Source organism: Trachemys scripta, chromosome 7 (assembly GCF_013100865.1).
Source record: "Trachemys scripta elegans isolate TJP31775 chromosome 7, CAS_Tse_1.0, whole genome shotgun sequence".
Classification (NCBI taxonomy): domain Eukaryota; kingdom Metazoa; phylum Chordata; order Testudines; family Emydidae; genus Trachemys; species Trachemys scripta.
In genome coordinates this window covers 37,681,446-37,688,747 of record NC_048304.1, presented here as the reverse complement: position 1 = coordinate 37,688,747, position 7,302 = coordinate 37,681,446, and positions in this window count along the sequence as shown.

Here is a 7,302-nt window from a genome sequence, read left to right as displayed (position 1 = left end):
TCAGACAGATTTAGATATACCTGGCCAAAGGTACATCCCATCCCAAACATAACCCCACTTACTCCAGTTACATTAGGGAAGGATTTGGCTCACCATGCACATATTTAGGGAACTGAAGTTATAATTCTAGAGTTACAATGTTATCACAAAGTATAGGGCCTTGTATAAAAGTATCCTATCTAGCTCCTTGCTTACTTGTGACCTGGGAGAGTAGAAGAAGAAGGGACCACTGCAATGGTAGTTTGATTAGTCTGGGTAAACTGTGTTTTATACTCTGAGGTCTCTGCAGCTGCATAGGTCAAAAACTGACTGGTAAGATGCTCTGTACTCTTTAGCAAAGATTATTAGTTACCACACTGACTCTTATTGTATACCAGCATCTTCCTAAATGATTTACATTTGGCCTCTTAGTGTCACTGGCTATTAAATTATTAATGAAAAGAAGGGTTCCTTAAAAACTACAGATCTGAGGAGTGTTCTAACATCTACTGTTGTACAAGGAAATGTACAAGGAAAGCAATAAATACAGGATTTTTAGGGGGTTGTTTTGGTTTTTTTAAAACCCCCCTTTTTTTTTTAGTTAACTCTCCACATCACCCTCAAATGAAGGTGGCAGATAGACTCTACTTAAATAGATTTGTTCTAGACTTCAATTAGTATTACCCACTGATGTGGGTTCACATCAGATCTGCTCTCACTTCTGTTATAGACTTAAAAAAAACTCTGGAAAGCTTACAAGTAATATTAACCCAATTTTTACAAATAACGAACCATTTGTCACTATTTTTAAAAATTAAATTAGGAGGTGCTCGTATACTATAGCAAAGATGGCCAACAAAGTACCTAGATATATTTACAGGCAGTTAAGGGGTTTAAGTAAGTAAAGTATCAGAGGGGTAGCCGTGTTAGTCTGGATCTGTAAAAAGCAACAGAGAATCCCATTTCACCCACGAAAGCTTATGCTCCAATACATCTGTTAGTCTTAAAGGTGCCACGGGACTCTCTGTTGCTTTTTAAGTACGTAAGTAAGTTTCTCAATTATCAAAGTATCCATTGTAAAGCTAGGATACAAATGTATAAAGGTTCTCATTTGCCCCAAAGCAGTGATTATTTTGTTCTTACTTTGTGTAGTTGTTAAAAAGGAAAATTTACAAGCTATTAGCATTTTGCTATTGCTTTGCCATAGTCTTGTGTAAAACGAAGTTTATTTACTTGAAAGTGTTTATGGATTCTGTAACAGATTTTAGAGGCTTGAGTTTTATTAGCTCTCTGAGTTTATATCTCCTACCAACCTAAAACAACAATTTATGAAGTGTACATAAAGCACAGATTTGGCCTCCCATGTTATTGAGATTGTCAGCAGATCTAAGCCTCTTCAACAATACTGGACTTCTTTTTAGTGAGTGATCCTGTTTGGAGCTTGGTAATGAGATTAGAGATGGAGACTTGTATCTCTAATTCACTAAGTTTTTACCTATAAAAAGTGTTATTGGACAGCTGTTTATTCAGCAATGTAAAATGATTTGGTGATCTTAGTACGCACAGCAGCTGTCTGCATCACAGTTGGCACCCTATTTGGATTCTCAGCTAAGGACTGACTGGCTATGGAAAGCTGAACTACCATGCTCCCTTCAGATCAATGTTGAAACATGTTAGTGGGGAAGTTTGCACTACTTCTGCTAGTATACTAGCTAGCGTGAATGTATAGCACTGCATTTTGCTGGATTGAATGGCAGACCTGATCAAGTGTCTTGTGTAGTGGCAACAGAACTCAAAGAATAGAAGCTCTAATGCTAAAAGAGTGGTGATTTCCCTTTACTTCAAGGGGCATGCACTTAGGAAGCAGAAAGCTTCTAGTTCATTCCCTTTTTCTGTGGGTCATGAATTCTGTGTACTAGTTCTGTGGCTAAGTAGAGGGCTTCAGTTTCCTTGCTACTGGTCAAGCACCTTTCTCCACCACATAGCTGCTCTTTTTAATTAGCCCAATCAAATATAACACCTACAACTTTGCATTTGTTTTGTATTTATTGAACTAAACACCCTTCATTATGCTGCAGTAGTACCAGTTATATGGTACTTCATGAAACACTTTAACCTTTGTAATCAATCTAAAAATAAAATTACTAAAGCAAATTAATTACTGCTACAGAGAAAAGTATAGTCATTAAGCATAATTTGGTATTATGCATAATTAGCATCTGTCTAGTTTCAAAAGTGTGTATGTAATACAATATACATTACAGAGCTCATTAGGTCAGGTCTCACCTTTCTGCTTGAGGCAAAGTTTCACACGCTCATAAAATTCCCTGCCATACTGTACTTGGTTAAAACCAGTTTCGCCACAGGCTGTGTTTTACTTTCTGGAAAAAATGGTGAAACAATCAACTCTGCACAATGTATCCTCCCACACAGAGTACATACCAGATCACCACTCCACAGTGCAAAAGTTTCTTTATATCTCAGACTGTACCGATGCATTTCACATGCAAGTTGATACATGCCTATGCTCTAGATGTAGAGTTTCAGGTTTAAAGAGATTTTGTTTTATAGAGCGATCAGTAAAACCCTCTAAACAAGACAAAACCAAAAAACTAATGGTGTAAGTTGTTTATAAAATCAGTTCAGTCACTTACCATAGTGTCCTATAAGTCATTAGTATTACCTCACTAAACAGCTTGAGCTTTGAATTCAGATACAAATTGCCAGCTCCAAATTTAAAGACCCAGTTGCAGAATACATTGCTATCTAGGTCTGTACAGTGGCACCCACCACAGTAGTATGGGAGCGACAGTAGGCCAGCAGTTGCACAACATTGAGCCACCTGGGCAAACTACCCAAGAACCCAAGGGCTGCAACTAATTTGCATAAAAGTTAGTAATGGAGCCAATTGCAGATATGGTCATTTTTACCATGGAGTTTATGAAGACAGTTGGTCCCACTATACACTGCTCCATCTTACTCCAAGTGGCAGTCTTTTTCACCTTTCAAACAAACAAACACAATACAAAATCTTAGAGTAGGATTTATAAAATTTATTCTGAAGACTGGAATGGACCTACTTCCTCACCGTTAAGTTCTGAGCCACTGCCATGTATTTAAGCAGTTTTATAATAATAGATTATGATTATGTACCAAGAAAACAGATTAACTTTGAAGAAGTAATTTCTCTCTCCAGTGAACACAGCATTAAAGTGTTTTTCAAAAGGCACATATTACTCCCCACACACACACACCAAAAGAAAAAAGGAAATACCTCCTGTGCAGTCCTGCTGGCCAATTCTGTCTCAATGAATGGTCACACACAGTAGAAAAATCCTTATAAAGCCCAGTTAGAAAAAGTTGCAGGAGCAGGAGCAGGTTTTGATTCTGGGTATCGTTTAACTTTGCTGCACCAAAAAACAACTCCAGAAGTGATTACTAATTAGACCATATTATAAACTGGACGTTTGCTATGTTATTCTAAAAAAGGCAATGAGTTTTGAGTTATGTTTCCAACAGGGAAACTTTATAATACTTATATTAGTTAATTTTTTTAACTAGCCAAAAGTTTTTCTAAAGAAGCTAACTTATGAAATCTTGGGTCAATATTTTCAAAGATAAGTGCCTAAAATTAGGCTTCTAAATCCATATTTAATGAGCTAATAAGTGGCCAGATTTTCAAAACTGCTGCACGCTTTCTATGCTTCCCCCTAAGATTGTTCAAACTCATGATGTTAAACTATATTTGAAGTCAGGGAAAGATAAATTAGCCTCTCTCTAATTAAAATACTAAGAGTTTTTATTTACTAATTCTTATTTTAGTAAGGGGGCTTCTCAACATTGTCTTGCTAAAAAAGAAAACAAAAAAGATGCCCAAAGTATTTTAACTAAAATAAGCAGTGAGGAAGTTGAGCTGGATTAACTTTCCATCCTGCCTTGAGATAGCCTATTGACAAGAGGGAAATGCCCTCTTCCAGGGATAATGCTACATATGTTGTAACAGACTATCTAGATTTAGAAAGTGGAGCAAAAACATCTCTGTGAGAAATGTAAAACATCAGCAAGTAAGTTAAAAATAGTGCAGCAAATTAAAACCTGTTACAAGACTTTGAAGTATAATGTATAAAAGACCAAGCATCCAGAGACTTTTTTTTAACATACAGTGGAACCTCAGAGTTATGAACACCTCAGGCATGGAGGTTGTTCATAACTCTGAAATGTTTGTAACTGAACAAAACGTTATGGTTCTTTCAAAAGTTTACAACTGAAAATTGACTTAATACAGCTTTGATACTTTACTATACAGAAGAAAAATGCTGCTTTCCCTTTTATTTAGTAGTAGATGTTTTACACAGCACTGTACTGTATTTGCTTTTGGGGGGGAGGGGAGGGGTCTGCTGTTGCCTGACTGTACTTCTGGTTCGAGGGGTTCCAAATTAGCTGTGTAGTTGACTGGTCAGTTGGTAACTTTGAGGTTCTACTGCATAGGTTTTGTTTGATTTGGACATTTCAAATTCTCCTCCAGAAGCACCATATTTGATAACTAAGAACCTGCAGTTCTGTATTTTATTTGGTATTATTACTGGTGTTACTTTGACAATGATCACATTGACACTCCACACCATTTGCAAAAAATCCTGATTTTTTAAAAACTATTTCATTTGTGTCTTAAAATTTATTTAAAGCTCTATTAAGACAGATTTCATTCTTCCTTGACAAACAATGAAAATATACCTGGGTTTAAAAGTCTAGAGTAAAGAACTGAATTTTAGATCAGAAGAATAATTTATTTACTGTCGATACCTAGGTAGATACACATAGACATCAATCTGAAATGTAAAAAGTGCCCACTAATTATGGGTGCCTAACTTGAAACTTCCAAGGCCTGATTTTCAGGGCTGCTGGGCACTGGCAGCATCATTCACTTCTGCTGGCATTGTGAGTGATCAGTATCATAGGGTACGTCTACACTTACCGAGGATTGATGCTGCAGAAATTTAGTGGGGTCAATTTAGTGGGTCTAGTGAAGATCCGCTTAATCAACCGCAGATCACTTACCCATCAACTCCGGTACTCCACCAGAACGAAAAGCATAAGGTAAGTCGATGGGAGAGTTTCTCCCGTCGACCCAGCGTGGTGTAAACACTGAAATAAGTCGACCTAAGCTACGTCGACTCCAGCTACGTTATTCATGTAGCTGGAGTTGCGTAATTTAGGTTGACGTAACCCCGTAGTGTAGACCTGCCCTCATAGAAATGTAGGGCTGGAAGTCCTTGAGAAATCATCAAGTCCCAGCCCCCTGTGCTGTGGAAGGACCAAGTAAACCTAAAGCGTTCCTGACAGGTGTTTGTTCGACTTGTTTCTAAAAGTTTCCCATCATGCGAACTCCACAACCTCCCTTGGAAGCCTATTCCAGAGCTTAGCTCTCCTTACAGTTACAAAGTTTTTTCCTAATATCTAACCTAAATCTTCCTTGCTGCAGATTAAGCCCATTACTTCTTGTCCTACCTTCAGTGAACCTGGAGTACAATTGATCACTGTCCTCTTTATAACAGCCCTTAACATATTGGGAGACTTATCAGGTTGCCCCTTGGTCGTCTTTACTCAAGACTCAGTTTTTTCAACCTTTCCTCATAGATAAGGTTTTCTAAACCTTGTACTGCATCATTTTTGTTGTCCTCGTCTGTTCTCCTCCAATTTGTCCACATGCTTCCTCAATTTTGGTGCCCAGAAATAGACAATGTCCTCCAGGTGGGGCCTCGCCAGTGCCAAGGACAGAGGGACAATTACCTCCTTTGTCTGACATACAACACTCCTGTTAATAAACTCCATAATCATATTACCCTTTTTTGCAGCTGCACATTGACAACTCATATTCAATTGTGGTCCACTATAATTCCCAGATCCTTTTCAGCAGTGCTACCACCTAGGCAGTTATTCCCCATTGTGTAGTTGTGCATTTGATTTTTCCTTCCTAAGTGAAGTACTTTGCATTTGTCTTTATTGAATTTCATCTTGTTGAATTCAGACCAATTCTCCAATTTGTCAAGGTCATTTAGAATTTTAAACCTGTGCTCCGAAGTGCTTGCAGCCCCTCCCCGCTTGGTGTCATCTGAAAATTTTATAAGTATACTCTCTACTCCATTATTCAAGTAATTAATGAAAATACTTAATAGTACCTGACCCCTGCAGGATCCCACTAGATACATACCTCCAATTTGTCATCAAACCACTGATATGTTTGGAAAAAATGGAATATCAGGGTTGGAAGGAACCTTAGGAGGTCATTTAGTCCCACCCCCCTGCTCAAAGCAGGACAGATCCCCAGACAGATTTTTACCCCAGTTCTCTAAATGGCCCCCTCAAGGATTGAACTCACAACCCTGGATTTAGCAGGCCAATGCTCAAACCACTGCACTATCCCTTCCCTACATGTTTTATGTTGGACACCTGAAAACTGAGACAAGCAAAATCGGTGAACTTGAAAATTTTCACCTGTACATTCACCGATACACACAGGGTACACACTGCAAAGGAGCACTAAGTGGTTCTACAGATAAGATTTCATTCTACACCTCACATCAATTAGAAGAGTGGAGGTTTCCAAAATGTAATCAGAAATTAATTACAGTAAACTGTGCCTAACTGAAGAGACTGAATGGTAAGAAAGCGTCCTATTTGAGTGACTTGAAATATATAGTAAAAGTTTAAAGACCTGGCTGTGTCATGTTCTTTTCTCAGTTTGTTTCTTAAATAGAATGAAGTTGTGAGTGGTAGGAGTGACTTACAAAAATTAAAGAATCTGATTTTGCACAGGGGTGTACTAGCTTGAGCAAGAGTCATCTTGCAGGTTTAAAAATGTAAGTGAGACAAGTACACGGGGAAATATCTGTAGCTGTTCATGTGGATAAAGACAGCTGCTGAAACTACTGCCAGCAGCACAAACATTGACTGCTCTAAGAGACCTTTTAAAGTTGACTATAACTATACTGTATATTCCATTCACCAACAGCAGAGGAAAAAAATAAAGAATGGGTAAATACTGAGCTATTTTTTTAATGTGAGCATTGCTTTTTGGAGGTCTGTAATACAGAATTGGTGATTTGAAGCCTTTTAAAAAAAAATGATGTGTCTGTTTCATTCTCGGTGTAAATCCAGTGACTTGAAGAGAGTTACAGCAGATAGATCTGGCCCAAGATTTACATGACTATATTAGTTCAGTTCTTGCTTTTCAAATGTTGTACACTACTATAATTGATACAATATTATGTTTAGAATTAAAGCTGTGGTTCATTCTAACAAGAGCTAGGAGATTCATAAGAC